The 19,555-nt window shown below is 38.2% G+C and overlaps 2 long non-coding RNA genes across 2 annotated transcripts in view; both read left to right on the top strand.

The window, feature by feature from the left end:
• LOC311087375 overlaps positions 1-19,555 on the top strand; it is a 226,025-nt gene that overhangs the window by 91,979 nt on the left and 114,491 nt on the right. The gene's annotated exons all lie outside the window — the stretch shown is intronic.
• On the top strand, positions 4,330-11,100 carry LOC311087362. Its single transcript, XR_014607231.1, has 3 exons — positions 4,330-4,546; positions 8,733-8,859; positions 9,192-11,100. It is a non-coding gene; the product is annotated as an uncharacterized lncRNA (long non-coding RNA).

Here is a 19,555-nt window from a genome sequence, read left to right as displayed (position 1 = left end):
TTAATCGATGATCGATAAGTTGTATCGATTAAATGTATTATCGACAATTAATCGATCGTCGATTAATCATTGACATCCCTACTTCATAATAATAATAATGATTTAATACATTAATGTGAAAACGAGCTAATTATCGTATTGATATCGTCAAAGGCATCTGCCAGCAGCGATATCTCTGACTATCGTCGATACATGATACTAACGTCTATCGGCACAACCCTAATGCCTAGTTCTCCTCGTGCATGCTCTGTTTACAATTTGCTGTCGGCATCGCTCATACATGCTTACTTGCAAGCACATACGACGGCCTTACGTAAACATATCACCAGAATGATTGACAATTAGGAGGACCAATAGTCTTGATGATCCACCCGGAAAAAGAAAATCCTCCACTATACCTTTAACTTACCCGTCTCTTTCTTTGACGGTTCTTTGCAATGTTCTTCATAGTGTTTCTTTTCTGGGCCTTTTCAGGCTGAGCCAAAGAATACTTTCTCCGCAAAGTCTCAAAATACGTCTTGCAACCTGTTAAATAAATCATAAATAAATGTAATGCCAAATAAGTAAAACAGAAGACATTAAAATGATTACAACATCTTTAAGATTACCTTTTACACATTCAGGGTCAACGTCTGTAAAAGTTGTCCTTAATTCTTCGAAGTGATAAGGGGTCACAGCCAGGTTATGTGATGAATTTATTCTGGGGGAAAAAGTTGCAGGCATCATTAATGAAATTCAGTTTTGGTATTTCAAATCCATATAGTAGTAGATTAAACCAATATTTACAGTATACAATACGCAGTCTTACCCGGTTTGTGGATCGTATTTGTGTGGGTTGTTCTCTGAATTATGTGAATGATTCCTGTAAAGTTTGAAATTAAAAAGCTTTTAAATGGATTCACAATCTGAAAGAACCACAAAACTGAATTTTCAGTTTGAATAAGTTGGCCATCACAGTAAACATAAGAGACAAAACATATCAGTTCATAAGTCTTTAAGATGTCACATTGAACTTACCAGACCAGGGCGCTTAAAGGTCCCGTATTATGCCCCTTTTCACAAGATGTAAAATAAGTCTCTGATGTCCCCAGAGTGTGTATGTGAAGTTTCAGCTCAAAATACCCAACAGATAATTTTTTACAGCATGTTTAAATTGTCATTTTTTGGGGCTCAGAAAAACGCGCTGTTTTAGTGTGTGCCCTTTAAATGCAAATGAGCTGCTGCTGGACGACCCAGGGGGCGGAGCTTCATGAGCTCGCGCTCAGTCTCTCAGGACAATATCATCTCACCGAATGATGATAATATCAGAAACTCTCAGTAACGGTGTTCATTTCGAGTCGGACAATAATGCCTACAGAGTCAGAGTGCTGTATAGAGATGAAACAGGTATAGTTTAGTAGTTTAATTACGGTTATTATAACGTATTTGTCATCTGCTTGTATGTATCCATTATTAATAGCCTACAAGTCTGCTGTTTCGGACCAGGTCCGAATGATGATCAAACATATACTGATGAGTTTAATAAAGTTTATTGTACATCACACAAAAGATGAAGCGTCAGTTTTACTTCAGAAAATCACCATAAGAGCTGAGTAAACACAGTAAGTTATTAGAAGTGCGCAAGTACATAAACGAATTTCAGTAGAGTTGAGGGAGCATTCCTGTGGGGGGAGGTTAGTCAAAAAGCGGTTCTAGTGACGTCATTAAAGAAAGAAGTAGAGGGATGTAGTCCAAACGGGCCGTTCGATGTAGGCGACTTCTGTTAAATAAAATATCGCGCTTGGCATTGAACTTTGAGCTTTATAATTTTACAGATATTATTTATACTCTAACAACAACATTACACACTAACTAAAGTTTGAAACATGGGATCACGAAGAACGGGACCTTTAACACAAACAGCAGCAACACACTCAAAAACAGAAGGGCTATCTCTTGCTGAAAAGAGTTATTGACTAACGTTAACATTATTGCCCTGCCACGACATTAACAGTACACAGGATATTCTGTCACTAGCAGGCGGACTGACGGCAATCGCGCCCGCGACACCGCGCTTGCAACTTAAAAATAGCCTCGTCTAACAGTCAAATATCACGTGTAATGTGATATTCTTACAATATTACAACAAAAAAATTAGTTTTGAAGTGTTTTGGTTTACTTACAAGTTGTTTCATTCTTGATACCACGTCGCTCGAGAGGGTAGCCATCTTGGATAGATTTTTCAGGTAACGTCAGTAAGGGCCGCACGTCATGACGTCATTTCACGTGATCGACAGTACACTTAAAAATAGTGAGTAAACCAGCGGTGTTCACTCAGAAATGCTGAGGCACACAAACATAAAAATACATATTTGTTCATAGACATTAATAGTTTAAAGGTGTATTAACTCAGCAAGAGATTTTAACTGTAGTGACCTCAGTCTTTATAAGCTAGTAGTGCTGTTCGGGCACAGTGTGCCAAGACGAGTGAGCCTGCTTGCGCACCTCAATTCAGTGGAGTAGAAAAGCTAAGGTTCCTTCTACCTTTTTAATAAATATCAAGTCACCTTTATTTATACAGCGCTTTTTACAATACAGATTGTTTCAAAGTAGCTTTACAGAGATAACAGGAAAATAATGCAAGAAAGTTTGTTTCCAGAATAAAATAGTGGTGATTCATTTTGTTGTATAAATAAATAAATAAATTTAAATGTGTATATATATATACATAGCCACTTTGGAGAAAACCGTGATATCATCGTCCAGTTCAGTTCAGATCTCATATAATAGTGTCAACGCAGGCAGATCAATAATATTGTTGAATATTAAATTAAATGTCCCCAACTAAGCAAGCTAAAAAGCCAATTGTGAAAAAGGTGACAAATGTTGTTGTCTGCAATTTGTAAAACCTCACAATAAAATTTGAGATATTCATTTTTCTTTATTTGTTCCATTAAAGGGATAGTTCACCCAAAAATGAAAATTCTGTCAGTAATTACTCACCCTCATGTTGTTCCAACCCCGTAAGACCTTCGTTCATCTTCGGAACACAAATTAAGATATTTTTGATTAAATCTGAGAGCTGGATCACTCCTCCATAGACTTCTAAGGGACTGAAACTTGCTGGCCCAGAAAAGTTATTAAAGAGATCGTTAATATAGTCCAAGTGACTAGAGTGGCTTAGTTTATCAAGCGACGAGAAAATAAAGTTAAGTAAAAGTTAATAACTTTTCTGGGCCAGCAAGTTTCAGTCCCTTAGAAGTCTATGGAGAAGTGAGACAGTGCTCAGATTTAATCAAAAATATCTTAATTTGTGTTCCGAAGATGAACGAAGGTCTTACGGGGTTGGAACAACATGAGGGTGAGTAATTACTGACAGAATTTTCATTTTTGGGTGAACTAACCCTTTAAATTCCTTTGTTTATTTCATTAAATATTCAGATGTTTTTGTGAACGTATATGTTCAGACTGGGTGTTTATTTTGTCCTGTATTTATAAAAAATATTTTATTTAGAGACTTTTTTTCATGCAGTGGTTTTAAGGCCCTGACACAGGCGACGTGAGCCAACCCTAGAGTCGGCTTCAGTCATTGTTAGTTCTTTGACGTCGGTTTTGTGTTTCAGGGCCTTAAGAATTTATTTATATTTCTGTACAAAAAGCTTGTTTGCTGTAGCCTATAGTAATCCAGAGATAATTCAATCCTGAAGTCCTCCCTGGCCACCCCTCCCTCTGAGAACAGCCAGCACTGTGTTAGTGTCAGTCATTAACATATGAAAGGTCTTCACACCTAACAGTCGTCAGTCCCCTCACACCCAGCAGTGTTAATGTCCGTGAAATTTTACGGATTCCTGGATATGTCCGCATATGTGAGGTTTCCGGGTTTATCTGGAAATATACTGTTCCATGTTACTCTGATCCGCTTTTTCCCACATAGATCCAGCATACATCAAATTACACAGGAGTTTACCATGCCCGTATTTTGCCGGATTTGAGTCTTTTCATGCAGTGAAAGGTACAATTATCCACAGAGAAAAAGGCAAACTAGGAGATGACAAAAGCGTACAGGAAGGTGTTGTTGCACATGAAAAATAATAACCATAAAGACTGTGTGTTAGTGACTGATAGCGAATATGTGTATCTGGGCTTGGTAGAACACCTGGACAGGTGGAACAGAATAATTTCTATAACGCTAAAAGTAAACCGTTGTCGCAAGCTGAATTATGGAGAAGCATAAGTGAGAATAATAAGATTGTGAAACCGAGAGTATTGCATCAGTCAAGTCACACTGTTCAAAAAAACGCCTGCAGCCGTCGAAAATAAGGAAACTGACCAATGCATTCGGATAGGTGCGGTTACCAATAAAAGCGAGAGGAACTTGCAGGAACTGCATGACAAACTGAATCACCCTTCAACGACGTATGTTGCAGAATACTGTCAGCAGATGGGCCTGCACTGTTCAGTTTTACTTCAGCTTACAAAGACAGTTATATAAGTAATAGAAAGAGCATTATAGTATATCTTGCAAGACCAAGGACAACGAAGGATCCAGGAGAGATTCTGCTGGAGGGTAAGTATGAATTTGATCAATAGGCCTAGTTGTCAATAGCCGCTTTCCGACCAAGTAGTTACAGGAACTTAGTTCTAGGAACTGTCCACTTCTAAACAGTTCTAAGAACTACTCTCCCCCAAACTCGGTTTCGCTGTTTGCGTTCGCACTGGCCAAGTGGCCATAGGAACTGGTAGGAGGGGTAAGAGACTGACGCAAGCACGGCGACTTTTATTTTGACGGCGCGACGGACCTTTATTTTGGCGGCGCTGAGAACGCCAGAGCAAACAATGCTCGCATTCTCTGTGTTTATTAGTTAGTGATATGTCTAACAGTACTGTTTAATATCTTATTAGATAGAACTGTTATAGAAAGTAGACAGTATATGAAAAAAGGTTATTAGCCTATGCCGTGTGGTTGATGTCCAGTGTTGCTAGCTGGGCAGATAAACATAATCATGTTTGACTTGGTCCCCTCAAAGTTGCGTTGGATTTTCTCTTCAGCATAAAGGTTTAGAGACCCATCTATCACTGTTTTCCATGTTTGTATAGTTAGTTTCTGGAGTAAATATATAGGCTATAATCTGTGTGTTTACATTATAGCTGTTTTAAAATGGCGGGTTCTGGTGTTCCGCGTGCGTTCGGTCAATCAGCGTACACTAACGTCACGGGTAGTTCCTATAGTGCTGGTTTAGACCCTACTCTGAAGTAGGACCTAAATTAGTTCCTCCAAATGGAGTTCCTAGAACGAAAATCGTTCCTAGTTCCTGCGGTGCGAACACGCCGACATCCGGGTACTTTAGCCAATAGTTCTAGGAACTGTGAAAAGGTTCCTCCGGTCGGAAAGCGGCTATTGATTGTTATTGTTGCACGAGAGTGTAGGGACACACCTAGATTTACTGGTATAGGCTAAACAAGCTAGTGAGGATTTAATCCTATTCTGACCTGACAGCAAAAGACTACCTAGCTACTTCAATACTAGGGGTTCTTCAGGAGATGAGATAAATACCAGATCTCACCACAGAGTTTTCTTTAAGGTCCTGTCGGAACCAGTTTCCATTTCAGGTTCTTGATATTCATTTCATGATGATGTGATCAGCTCATAAACTTCATCTGTTTCCCAGGTGAAAAGGAAATGTATTTAAATTGTGCTTTTTTGGGCATACTTAATATATTTATACTGTACTAAGTGTGTATTAAATGTAATATTTTGAAACAACAGTATATTAAGTGTATTTCAAGATATGCTTAAGATCAATTTAAAGTTATTTGCAATATATTTTAATATATTAAATTGTGCTAAAATGGAACCACTTCAAGTACATTTAGTGCATTTAAGTGTATTTCTTTACAGTTCATTTAAAATATACTTTCATATTTCTCAAACTACAGCTATCATATATTTGAGGCTTAATTTTAATGTACTTCAAGAACATTTCAATAGCATTTCAGCTCATTAGAAATATATTAGCATTACAGTAATAGTTTTATTATAAAGCTGTTTTAATCAGTATTCAAAATGATATATTAAAAGTGCAAAAATAATTAAATATAAATGTAAGGACACACACTTTGAAATCAAGAAAACTTTAATATAGTATCTTGTTGTGTACATTGCAAATAAATACCTAGAGTACATTAAAAAAAAGTACAGCAGCAGATATAATCTCTTGAACAAAATACATTATAATAAAGATCAGTGAAATGCTATGGCACGAGCTATATTACCAGCCTGGTCTCATTGTTAATACGTAGGTATTAATACGTAATTTTCAAAGATAGAAAACGTGCTTTTTGTACGTTTGGGTAGATGCTGAAACGTATGATATGGACGTATCTGCAACAATTAAACGTAACATTATTACGTTTTTACAGCTACAAAACGTAAAATATTTACGAATCTTTCATATCATAAGGATATCTGTATAATTTACCTTTTACCGTTTTATAGATAAATGGAAGATCCCTTAACCCTACTCCCAGACCTAAACATAGGCTACCCATTTTATACAGAATATAAAAAGGATAAAACGTACAGAGATGTGTAGGGAAATGGCAATTTTATTAACAATATAGCATTAAAAAATATTTTGAGCAGCTAGTCCTACTCCTACCCCTAAACATTTCTTAAAACTACATAGGCTACAATTATGAAGAAAAACAACATGCGTGTAATCAAAATAATTTATTTATTGCGAAAATGTCGAACCGGTACCAAAAGTCGTTCACATGACGATGTGTTGCAGTCGCAGTCCTCTCTTTCAGTATAATAGTTTTGAATGAGGTACAGAGCAGAATTTAAGTTATTAATCCATGAAAATGTTAATCCGGCTTCGCTCTGTGTGAAGGCGCGCACGCTTCTCCATTTCAAATAGTTTACCGACTGAAACACGGCATGTCGCAATCTGTGACGAACAGGCGAGAGCCGATGAGCGTTTGATATCACTGCCGTAAAACATGTCGTAACGCTTCGGGCGCAATTTTTTAATTTGAATTCATCACGAGCGCGGGATTTGACGTTTACGGTCGCTGCTGAGAAATGGAGATGAAGATCACTGGATAAAGGGCTGAATTTGGATCTCTTTCTTGCAAACGTGTGGATTCTAAAGATTTGGATTATATCAAGCTAATAAAATTGATGTCTTTTGTAAATTTATTTTGGGTTTTGGTGAAGTATGGTTCTATTGGAGAAAATGCATTTTGTGTCTCACGGTAAATAAACTAAATATTACAAAATGGTTAAACGATTAAAGAAGGTATTTTAAAGGTTTTAAAGTGTAGTCTTGTTTAACACCATGTAACGTTAGGCTAATCCTCCGAAACGAGTTTGCAGAAGTGAAATGAGTGAAACAGAGTGAAATGTTATTATTTCTTGAGTAAACTGCATTTAATAAATGCGACTGAAAACGTAACTGATACAACAATTGAATGCAATAGAGTCAATACATTAACGCCACGATTTTAATATGCATAAATAGCAATACGTACAAATTTGTACGTCGTTAGAGTTGTTCATACGTAAATAATTTACGTTTTTGTGCTGTAAATACGTCAGTATTATACGTATCTGTGTGTATAAAACGTAAGTAAATGTACGTATGATAGAACTACACTTTACGTAAAAATACAAACGTATTCTCATGAGATCACGTTGATATTACATTTACATTTATTAATTTAGCAGACGCTTTTATCCAAAGCGACTTACAAATGAGAACAATAGAAGCAGTTAAATTAACAGTAGGACAACAATATGCAAGTGCTATGACCCTTCTCAGTTTAATCTAATGCAGAATTTTTTTTTTTTTGTTGTTGTTGTTGTTGTTGTTGTTGTTGTTATAGAACAGAATAGAATAGAGTAGTAGAGAAAGTGTTAGTATTACTGGATCAAGTGCTGTCGAAAAAGAAGCGTCTTCAGCGTCTGCCGCGACCGCTGCCGCGGTGCACTAACCTACTTTATACACGCCTAATACCTCGTTATTGAATACAGCAGGCTCCGCGCCCTCCTATTTAGTCAAGCGAAACTAAACAGTCACGACGCACAAACAAAGTCAGACGAAGTCACAGACTGATGATCTCTCCTGTTGTTCGACTGCTGTTCGACTGCTTCTTTAAAAGTGTATATTATACACTTTTGTAGAACATTTTGTAGAACATTTCTGTTATACCTGTATTACTGAAAAATACACTATGAATATTACATCACTAAATAAATAATCCATCCATCTGAGTTTGATCATCATTCTGAATATGATCTGGATGAAGTCTGACATAAACATGATTTTCTCAGCTTTTTGCTCAAAATTGTTTTGTTTTTTATTAAACTTTCCCACTTTCAAGTGTTGTTAAAAAGAAGAACTTTCTTTTAATATATTACATGTTCAGATATTCATACAACAAAAATATTCTGTGGGCCGTGAAGCTTTAGTGAAAATGAGCAAAAACACTTGCGGGGAAAGAGTTAAAAACTCTGAGTGAACTTTAAAAATGAAACCATCAGATATAAAGCGTTTTCAGATTACTTCAGTCGTCGTAGTTGAGCCGAACCGTTTGTGAAAGTTAGACTGGTTTTTCACTCAAACCACCATTGTTAGTTAATTGTGTCTTTAAGGTAATTACAGTTGCACACGTTGGATCAAATAGTTTGTCTGTAATCTCAGGCATTTCCTACATTAGATCCACAAGCTTTAAGATGTGTGTTTTTACAGTGTGTGCAGTGAATGAAGAGCTCTTTAAACACGGCAGTGGAAACTTGTGAAACATCTGTCAGTCTGTGTGTTGCTCCACAAACTTCTGCTTTGACCTGCAGACGAAACACACAATCCTGTCAGTAACGTAAGTTCTTCAAGATTTACTCCTAGTTTAATAAACCATTGTACACTTGCAGCTGTGCTGGACTGAATATTCAGAACAACAGCATTCTTGCTTCTGTGATATTGTTCAAATGGAGGATTTCCAAACTTTAATCTTACATTTCACGTATTTCAAGCTTTCTAACATTACACACATCTCCTCTAAAGAACATGTCAAGCAAACTGAGGAAACTTTATTTCAACAATCACACAGAAAACAAATTATGTCATATTTTTTTCCCTAATGTTTTTAATAAAGTAGTAAATAGTAAATGAATGCATGTTTTTTAAACTAATGACTGGTTTGTTATTTAGTGTTGCCTGTCAAGATTTCATGAAACAATGGCAGAACAAAACGCCAGCAGCAACAGATCAAGTGAAGATTATTATATCAACAGATCAAGTGGAGTACATTATGACGATGAATGGAGGAGTCGTCGTCAGATGTGGGAATTTCTCAGGAAACTTTATTCTGCAGACCCATTAATTATCAAGATCATTTCAGCCATTGAGATTCCAATCATGATCTTAACTCTGTTTGCGTTGTGTGCTCTTATCAAATCTAATCGCTCCACTCCAGTGTTTGTTATTAATTTGATTCTTTCAGATCTCATTCAGATCATTTGTAGATTAACATTCACAATCAAATGGTCAGAGGATGTCTATATTGCATATTATTATAGTTTGATTGTGGGTCTGTATTTTATGGCATGTGTTGCTTTTGAACGATATCTTATGGTTTCTCATCCGATCTGGTACAGATCTCATCATTCACTAAAAGTCTGCTGTGTCGTTTCTGTGATCATCTGGTTTTTTCCTCTGAGCTTTGCAGTCATACGCTTTACAGACAATAACTCTCTTTGGCTGTTTAGACGTCTGTCTGGAATGACCGGCTGTTTAATCCCCTACCTGATAGTCATTCTGTGTTTTGTTGGCACTTGTCGCGGTCTTTCACGCACAATATCACTTACTTCTCTACAGCGCAAGAAAATTTTGGGCAGTTTGTTCCTGGTGCTTCTGACTTACACTTTTCTCATTCTACCCCACGTAATCCTGACTTTTATATATGCATCTGGTCACATCAGTTACAGCGATACACTGTTTTATATAATTTGGCGTTGTTCTGAATATCTCCTGTTTCTGAACCCACTGGCTGACTGTGTATTGTACATGTTCTTGAGGCCTGATGTTGGAGGGTTAATGAAGTCTGTTCTCTGCTGTTGTAGAACTGACACACATCAGAGTTCGACACACAGCCAGGACGAACACTCTCGAGACAGTAGTGCAGCGTTTGCCTGCTGTGTTTCAATGCAAAAGCCTGAGTCTCATTCACAGACCGCCTGCAGTTCAGTTTAAACATCTGCACTCAATAAATGAAGTCAATGTCATTCTTTTCACTGCACACACCCTTCCTTTCTGTGACATTTAGGTTTATTAGAGATAACTCTTGACTCATAAAACTCAAAACTCAATTGTTCTGTTTGCGCTCCATTAAACACATACGGTAAACAGAGTTTTATTAAAGATGTATTGATGTGCCGTTGATGCTTCTGCTGACGTTCTGTATCAGCAGGACTTTATCATATGATGGAGAGGAGGGTTGTATAAAGCACGGTTTATTCTCATTAATTCCCCCGATAGACTGACAGATCAACAACATCAAGTAGTTTAATGTCATAGTCTTGCTTGTGTTTCTAATGCATGTACATTATACTCTTTTACCAAATAACTACTATTCACGCTATTATTCACAGCACTTGAATATTGTTAGTTTAACTTCTATTGTTCTCCTCATTTGTAAATCGCTTTGGATTAAAGCATCTGCTAAATGATTCAATGTAAATCTATTAAAAAGATGGTTCACTCAAAAATGAAAATTGACATAATGTACATATGCCCTCATGTCGACCAAAAGCTGGATAACTTTCTTTCTTCTGTGGAACATAAAAGACAATATTTAGAGATTTCTTTGTCCATACATTAGAAGTCAGTGGACAGTTTCAGGTGAACTATCCCTAAAAAGACTTGATTTAAAGTGCACAGAATATATTAGAAGAGTACTAAGTTTATATACAAATATTAACCAGAGCTTGCATGGAAATCAGAAGAGAGTTATTTGTAATATTGTTGTGTCTTTATAGAAGTGTTTCATATCGAGTCAGAGACTGTCCTGTATTCTCTCTCTTCTATCATTAATATAATTAAAGAGCTCTCAGTTCTCCTGTATGTGTTTCTGTCTGTGATTATTTGACCAATAACAGCTGAGTTGAACTGAGAAGGTCCACTTCCAGAAGAGAGAATCCACTTGCTCGTATGACTTTAATGCAGAGACTCCACATGGAAAGAGCTCTCGCTCCGCTACAGTATAAGCCTTATTCCGCCTCTCCCACTGTTAATAAAATGTTAACAAGTATCATACAGTTTTATAAATGTATTTACATTTGTCATATATGCTGGGTAAGATTAATGGTATAAGTTATCATCATCTCATACATCTATTTTGTAACTATTTTAAGTGTAACCATAACCATATTTTGTCATTAAACCTTTTCAATTACAACTAATGTGCTAACTAGTTTTGATTTGGTATTGACTTTGAAGTGCTACTCTAGTAATCATGGACAGATTTACGATTTCTTGAACTCGAGGAGTCCATAAAGCTTGGCTGCCTTGGTAAATGCAATACAATATCGTCACTCTCTATAGCAACGCTCTCCCACATATTAAGCTATTGTAACTGCACTTATTTCCGTCGTTGGTGTAAGTGGCAGTGGGTGGAATAGACAAGAAATGTGCAGTTTTCAATCATCTTGCTAATAACGTTTATTTAGTCGTTCTGCAGTCTTGCAGCCTGAACCGCTGCTGGAAATCCACCCTTAAGGCCTATTTATACTTCTGCGTCGAACTGCCGCCGTAGCTACGTCGTAGGCTGTGTGTAGCGCGCGTACCCTACGGCGTACCCTGACGTGCACCTCTCCAAAAATGTAACAACGCGTCAATTCTACGCGGACACAAGCGCTGTGATTGGTCTGCCAGAACCCCTCCCTCTGGGTTTCACATGCTCCCTAGGTGCGCGTCAACGCGGACAACAACGCAGAAGTATAAATTAAAACCAACACGTTGCCTACGGCGTATAGGCTCCGGCGTAGGTCCGACGCAGAAGTATAATGAGGCCTTTACACCTTATTCCGCATTTTCTCATCCGACTTCCGCTAAACTGACACGGCACATCCGGTAGCTAGTTCAGTAGTCAGAAGATTGTTTATAGCTAGCCAAAACTTTAGCGAAATGACAAATAATGTTGATACCGTAAATGTTTTAAATTGGGAGCACGGAGAAAACTTCAGAGAAAACTTCAGATGGTCTCATATTGTCCCATCCATCGTCATTGTTAACGTGGGTAGATGATATGAAGAAGTGGCCAGAGGTAACCTATGGGGACATATTTAACTACTTCGTCCTGTCAGAAAGAGTTGATGGAGCAGCAATGAAAAATTATAAAAGTACTGAGGCCTATCAATATTTACACAGTGGGAAAGTGGGTCGTGTACTCAGTGTACTACAGTACTACAGTGAGGGTGATTTCGTCTTTTTAAAGCAAATGTGACCCCAGCCAGTCGAGCAGTCCAAACCACTCTGCGTGGGGCTAGTTAGTCACCAGGGACCAGTGGAGACTACTGGATGCTCGTGCAGCGCTGGTTTGGGAAGGTCCTGTAGCCACGCAGACTCTATATTATGGAAGGTAAGACTATCACACACATTATTAGTATTTATTATTCATGATAATATCTTGCAACGTTCGTGTGGTTAACATAAGTATGTTATAAATGTATATAGTTAAGTATATTAACGTGTGTTTGTGACATATACACAGCTGATAACCATCGGCAGGCTTAGTATCTTGTCAAATCTCTTAATTGTACAGTGGAGTAAGGTAAGTGAATGGAGTCCAGGTAAGTACAGTGCATGTGTAATTATGCAATTTGATTTTCTGATCATATTTCACCAATTCCAAACCACATCAATCTTAATAACTACTATTAATTGTGTATTTTAGGTGTGTATTAAGCAGGTTTTCTTTATGCACATCTGAATATAAGGCGTTTTTCACTTCCAGCCTTCATGAACAATTATATATCATTTATAAATAATTAAAAACAAAATTAATGCTAATTATTAAGATTGATGTGGTTTGGAATTGGTAAAATATGATAGGAAAATAATATGCACGCACTGAATATGCAAAAGGTAAGGTAAAGGTAAATGTGGTAGGCATACTGTTGTAGGATGGTCAGTGCGTTGGCTAAACAAGCAGCAAAAAACTGGAAAAACTTCAAAAATGTCCATGGAAAAATTCACGTTTATTCAGGATGTCACAAATTCCAAAAAAGGTGCAACACAGTCCAAAGCAAAATGTCCATTTGCAAGTCCAAGTTTAACTCAGAAATTCTGCAGGAAAACAAACTAACAAAAGGAATTTGTTCAAAGTACAACTCAAAACAAAACAACAAACAAACAAAACAAACTCAAGGGAAAAATAAGTTACACAGTTGGCTGCTGATCCAACCAAACACCCCTTTGTTTTCTTTCCAAACATTTCATCTGTTCTTTTATAGTTTTGATCTCCTCCTTCATTTTCAAACTGACCAATCATAACTCATCATCAGTTATTAACTATCAGAATCAGAATCAGAAAGAGCTTTATTGCCAAGTGTGCTTGCACCCACAAGGAATTTTTCTTGGTACTGAAGCTTCCAGTGCACATATACAAATACAAATACAATTAAAGCTGCAAGCAGCATTTATCGGGGTTCAAGCAGTTAAGGCCTTTAAGCACACAAGCATCAAAAGACATTACGTTTTATTTAGCAAGCATTTAACAACTGCCATCATAGATGAAAAAGTCAATTTACAGCCAATACAGGCAGTTTACCATAGGAAATATATGGTTTTAAAGCGTTTTTACAGTTATAGCACCTTCTTGCCTGAGTCTTCTTACAGTCTTGCCTGATCTCCACCACTTTTATTAGTAGTACTCAAAGTGTGCCCATATATATGTGTCAAATTTGTTGTAAATATGTAATTTTGATAAGGAGTTTAGACAATTATATTCAGTGGTGTAACGAGCCAACACCGGGCCCTTAAGTAGGATTATCAAGGCGGGCCCCTTGATGACGCAATTGATGACATTGATGACGCAATGTCCGCGAGTAGGCTACCATGAATAGGGCAGGATATGATCATACACAGCATATAAGAGATGAGATGACTAACAAAATCAGGAGGAGCCTACGCTCACCAAAAAAAAACACAAAAAAAAAACACTGGTGACAGCGCACCATAACACATTGTTAGGCCTAGGTCCAAATACATAAAAAAGATGCTCTCTTACATTATAGCGGGATTTTCCGGGCTTTCCTATGTGCAACTGCAAAGTTGTCGATTAGATCAGGATTGTGCGCACGAGCATTCTCAATTGACCCTTCGCAGGGAGTTTGATTTACAGGTGATCTGACTAATCATAATCCGCCATTTTGTCCCACATAGCAGTCAGGAGAGTTAGTAGATTAACTTTGGAGGATTTAAATTTGAAAAACAAAGTGTACTGACGTCTTAGCACTTTAAAACAACATTCCTTTTATGTTCATTCATGTTTATTTTAATGCTATAAATGAACTAGAAGGAAGAGATGATCGGTTCACGAGCAGCTTTAACTGAGCCTTGAGTCTACAGCGATCTGTCAGACACATTAAAGAGTCACAAAACGGTATTTATTGTTTAAATGTCTCTAAAAATGACTACATTTGAAAGGTGAGACTTTTGCCGCTTTTCCATTACCAGTACCAGCTCAACTCAACTCGACTCGACTCGACTCGGCTCGCTTTTCGCTCCGTTTTCCATTGCAGATAGTACCTCCACAATAGTACCTGGTCGTCATAGCGACGCCGCAGGAAACTGCCGTGACTTAATCTTCTACGCGAGATACATCCGCTGCCACACACAATGGACAATGGAGGAAATCGAGTGTATGCTGTTTTTGGATGTTTTTGTTTTTGCTGTTTTTTATTCAGGATACTCCGTCTGGCGCGTGCAATGATGACGCAGTGAATAGTGACAATTCTCTCTGACCAATCAGCAGTCTGCCGTGTTTTCACGTCACATTTTAGTATCGCCTCAGCTTGCCCCAGCTCACTTAGAACCTCGCCGGAGGTGGTACGAAAAAAAGTACCTGGAAGCAGGTACAGGTACAACTTTTACACAGTGGAAAACCAAACAAAGCCGAGTCAAGTCGAGCCGAGCCGAGCCGAGCCGAGCTGGCTGTAGTGGAAAAGCGCCATTTGTTTCATATCAAAAGTACTTGTCTGTCAGCGCGCAGTCTCCTCTCTGATCCGCAATGTATTTTTCACTGCGTGAGAACTTGGTGTGGTGTGAGAGTGGCGTCGCTTGACAGACATAGCAACAGTAACTAAAGTGGGCGGGTCTTTGCGAATGGTCATTGACAGTATGGACGGGGATTCGCCAGTCCCAATTCAAAACAAATTTCATGACAATCCATCATTGTTTGTTTCAAACATGTGAGAGCATCAAAATGATCCATGGGTGAAATTGATTGGATTTAATTCATTTTTTTGTCAGTTCCTATCATAATTTTAACATTTTGGCGTTATTGTTTAGCTATTTACCTATGTTTTCAAATTTCCTGTGTTTTTTTGTTGTTGTCTCGATCGGACTAACGGCTTTGAAGATAAACACAATTTTGTAAAGCTCTAAATGACACTTGCAAAAACCATAAGGCGAAACCTGGCATGTTTGGTATTGTTGGACTCTGCAAGGATTCAGGAGTCTTAGGAGGTCACTCCTGTGAAAAAACACTGGCTTGAAACTTCTAAGGCTCCTTCAAGGCATTGTGCCAATGACGTATACTGAGTTTTTTGAGATACACCAATGTTCTCATAGACTATCATGGCACCCTGGACAAAGACACTGCGTGCCAATTTTCAGTAGACTAACAGTTGGGTGCGCTTATAGCTATTTTCATGATTTTTTTCACTGTTATAGCGCCACCAAGTGGCCAATTGTCACGATTTTTTTCATGTCAACTCAGATTGAGCTTATGAACATGTGTGCCAAGTTTAGCGAAAATATCTCTTTCCGCTCACAAGTTATAACCATTTTATAGTGCCACCAAGTGGCCAATTGTCATGTCTTTTTTTCACGTGACCTCAGAATGAGCTCATGAACATGTGTCCCAAGTTTTGCGAAAATATCTCATTCCGTTCACAAGTTATAACCATTTTATAGTGCCACCAAGTGGCCAATTGTTGCGATTTCTCTCAAGTGATCTCAGGTTGAGCTCTGGAAGATGTATCCCAAGTTTAGCAAAAAAATCTCTTTCTGTTCACAATTTATAACCGTTTTAGTAAAAGTGGCCATGGTGCCATCAAATATTTTGGTTCCCCTTATCGACCGTTAATTGAAATTTTGAATTTTTTGGATGATTATTGATTGACAGACTCCAGAGAATACTCAGGCAGTGGTTTGGTTCCGATCGGGCGAAAAACCTAGGAGAAGTTTGCAAAAATAGGTTTTTCAAAAAAATGCAATTTACTCGAAATTGGCGCCTGAAGGGTGAGCAAATCGGATATAGCCATTTTGTCCGCCTCGAGCCAAGGATTCCAACGATATAAGACACTTGATCCTGGGACAAACGGTCTAAGAGTTATGAGCGATTTTGAACTTTTGGTTGCTGTAGCGCCACCTATGGGCCAATCGGGGTCATACTCTGATAGGTTGTCCCCACATTGAGGCCTACCATCTGGCCAGGTTTCAAGTCTCTAGGCCTTACGGTTTGTCCTGCACGATGCGTTTTACGAATCCTTACAATTACAATAGGGTTTCAGCATTTCATGCTTGAACCCCTAATAAGAATGAAGGCTTTTTGCCAGTTATAGCGCCACCTATGGTCCGATCTCCATGAAACTCTGCATGCTTCCTCACCGTGTTCTGACACATATGCTCATCAATTTTGGTCAAGTTCTGAGTTTTCCTTTGGGATTTATAGGCTTTTGAGTGTATTTTGCCACGCCCCTTTTCTAAATGACCCTGTTACAGCCACCCAAATGCCAAAGTTCAACTTTTTTTTGATAATTATTGATCTAGAGAGTCCAGAGAATTGTCCTAGACTGGTTTGGTTCCGATCGGGCGAAAAACCAGGGACTAGTTCGCAAAAGTAGGTTTTGGACAAAATTCGACATAGCAGAAATGTTTCCCTGCCTACATCCAAATCGGAGATAGCCATTTTGTCCGACTCGAGCCAAGGATTCCAACGATATAAGACTCTTGATCCTGGGACAAACGGTCTAAGAGTTATGAGTGATTTTGAACTTTTGGTTGCTGTAGCGCCACCTATGGGCCAATCGGGGTCATACTCTGATAGGTTGTCCCCACATTGAGGCCTAGCATCTGGCCAGGTTTCAAGTCTCTAGGCCTTACGGTTTGTCCTGCACGATGCGTTTTACGAATCCTTACAATTACAATAGGGTTTCAGCATTTCATGCTTGAACCCCTAATAAGAATGAAGGCTTTTTGCCAGTTATAGCGCCACCTATGGTCCGATCTCCATGAAACTCTGCATGCTTCCTCACCGTGTTCTGACACATATGCTCATCAATTTTGGTCAAGTTCTGAGTTTTCCTTTGGGATTTATAGGCTTTTGAGTGTATTTTGCCACGCCCCTTTTCTAAATGACCCTGTTACAGCCACCCAAATGCCAAAGTTCAACTTTTTTTTGATAATTATTGATCTAGAGAGTCCAGAGAATTGTCCTAGACTGGTTTGGTTCCGATCGGGCGAAAAACCAGGGACTAGTTCGCAAAAGTAGGTTTTGGACAAAATTCGACATAGCAGAAATGTTTCCCTGCCTACATCCAAATCGGAGATAGCCATTTTGTCCGCCTCGAGCCAAGGATTCCAACGATATAAGACACTTGATCCTGGGACAAACGGTCTAAGAGTTATGAGCGATTTTGAACTTTTGGTTGCTGTAGCGCCACCTATGGGCCAATCGGGGTCATACTCTGATAGGTTGTCCCCACATTGAGGCCTACCATCTGGCCAGGTTTCAAGTCTCTAGGCCTTACGGTTTGTCCTGCACGATGCGTTTTACGAATCCTTACAATTACAATACTGCCGTGCAAAGGCAAAAGACCTTAACTTCAATTTTGGTCAAAATTAGTTATTGCCATTTTTGGAACAATGGACATCAGTTTTATCATGTGGAAAAATATCTTGAGTTAATTTTGTTCTTTTCTGCTAAAAATAAGATGTTGTTTTTGTCATAACTTCCAAAAGCAGAGGGAAAGCAAAGGCAGAAGCCCTTAACATCAGTTACGGTCTTTTAGCTTTGTTCCGCTGCACTCTAGAATGCTGGAATCAAGTTACAGTTGGAGTTAAGGCACTCTGCCTTTGTTTTACCAACGTTAAATTTTTGCCGCGCTGAAGTTACGGTGTAATGTAATACCTATATGTATATTATAGGTACATATTACATATAGGTACATATATTACTGCATATTCAATGCCTATATGTAATTGAGTGGGTTGGGGACGCCTCACGATAAGTAAGGGGAGGAGAAAACATTACCACGCAAACAAACAAACCCAGCAGATATAACTTAGATTGCAGCTTACCTTTTTTTTAACATGGTCAAACTCAAAATCCATGGAAAACGACATCCACTGAGAAGACAATCCATTGTTTAAATCCATCATGTGCCGGCTGGCTAACCTAATCTATCAAAGTGCAAGTTGTAAGGAGGTTGACATTTTAAGTGTCGCTGTATAGGCTATTAGTAGGCAGACGTCCGGTTAAACAGTTAAAATTAGGGTGACCCAAACGTCCTGTTTTCCCAGGACATGTCATGGTTTCACGTCTTGTCCTGGCCGTCGTGGCTGTTTTTAAAAAAAAAATTTATAAAGTGATGAAAATGTCCTGGTTTTTGGGCCGTTAAGCATATACTTTAAATTTACTGGCGCTTATCTTTGCACACACAACATATGAAACCGGCTAATCAGCGCGTTCCTCAATCCGCAACGGCAAGCAGAGAGCACGTCAGAAAACAGAGGCCTCTGTGTGTGTGTGTGTGTGTGTGTGTGTGTGTGTGTCAAATCAAATCTTTCAAATGTAAGAAATATTTGTGAAAGGTTACTTTAACTTCTTCTTTAGTGTTTTTTTACTTAAATTAAGAACACCGATAAAGTTTTAAAACGATCCAGTACAGTAGCCTTCTCATTATTTTTTATTTTATAATATTCTATTGATGTAATATTAAGCCTTCTAAACAGAACTCACTAAATGTTATTTTAAGACTATCATTGTTATCATAGAAATGTTTTTATAGAGTGATAAAAGTCAAAATGGTCAATAAATTAGAAGTTAAGGTACTTTGCCTTTGTATGAGCCATTATTGTTTTGCAGATAATGCAAAGGCAGAATGCAGTAACTTCCGAATAAGGGTCAAAGGTCAAGTTTGAGTTCAATTTTTTTTTATGTAGATAAATATATTCATTATGACAACTACTTGGCAAATTTTCAGTGTCCTACCTATCATACAATTGGCTGGACAACAAAAAAACTTTAAAGTCATTTTTCTCAGTTTCACACTCTGGTGAGTTAAGGT

The sequence above is a fragment of the Abramis brama genome, assembly GCF_963993115.1.
Source record: "Abramis brama genome assembly, chromosome: 7".
In the NCBI taxonomy this organism is placed as follows: domain Eukaryota; kingdom Metazoa; phylum Chordata; class Actinopteri; order Cypriniformes; family Leuciscidae; genus Abramis; species Abramis brama.
Note: the sequence above shows the minus strand (reverse complement) of the source record. Positions and strands in the feature narration are given on the sequence as shown.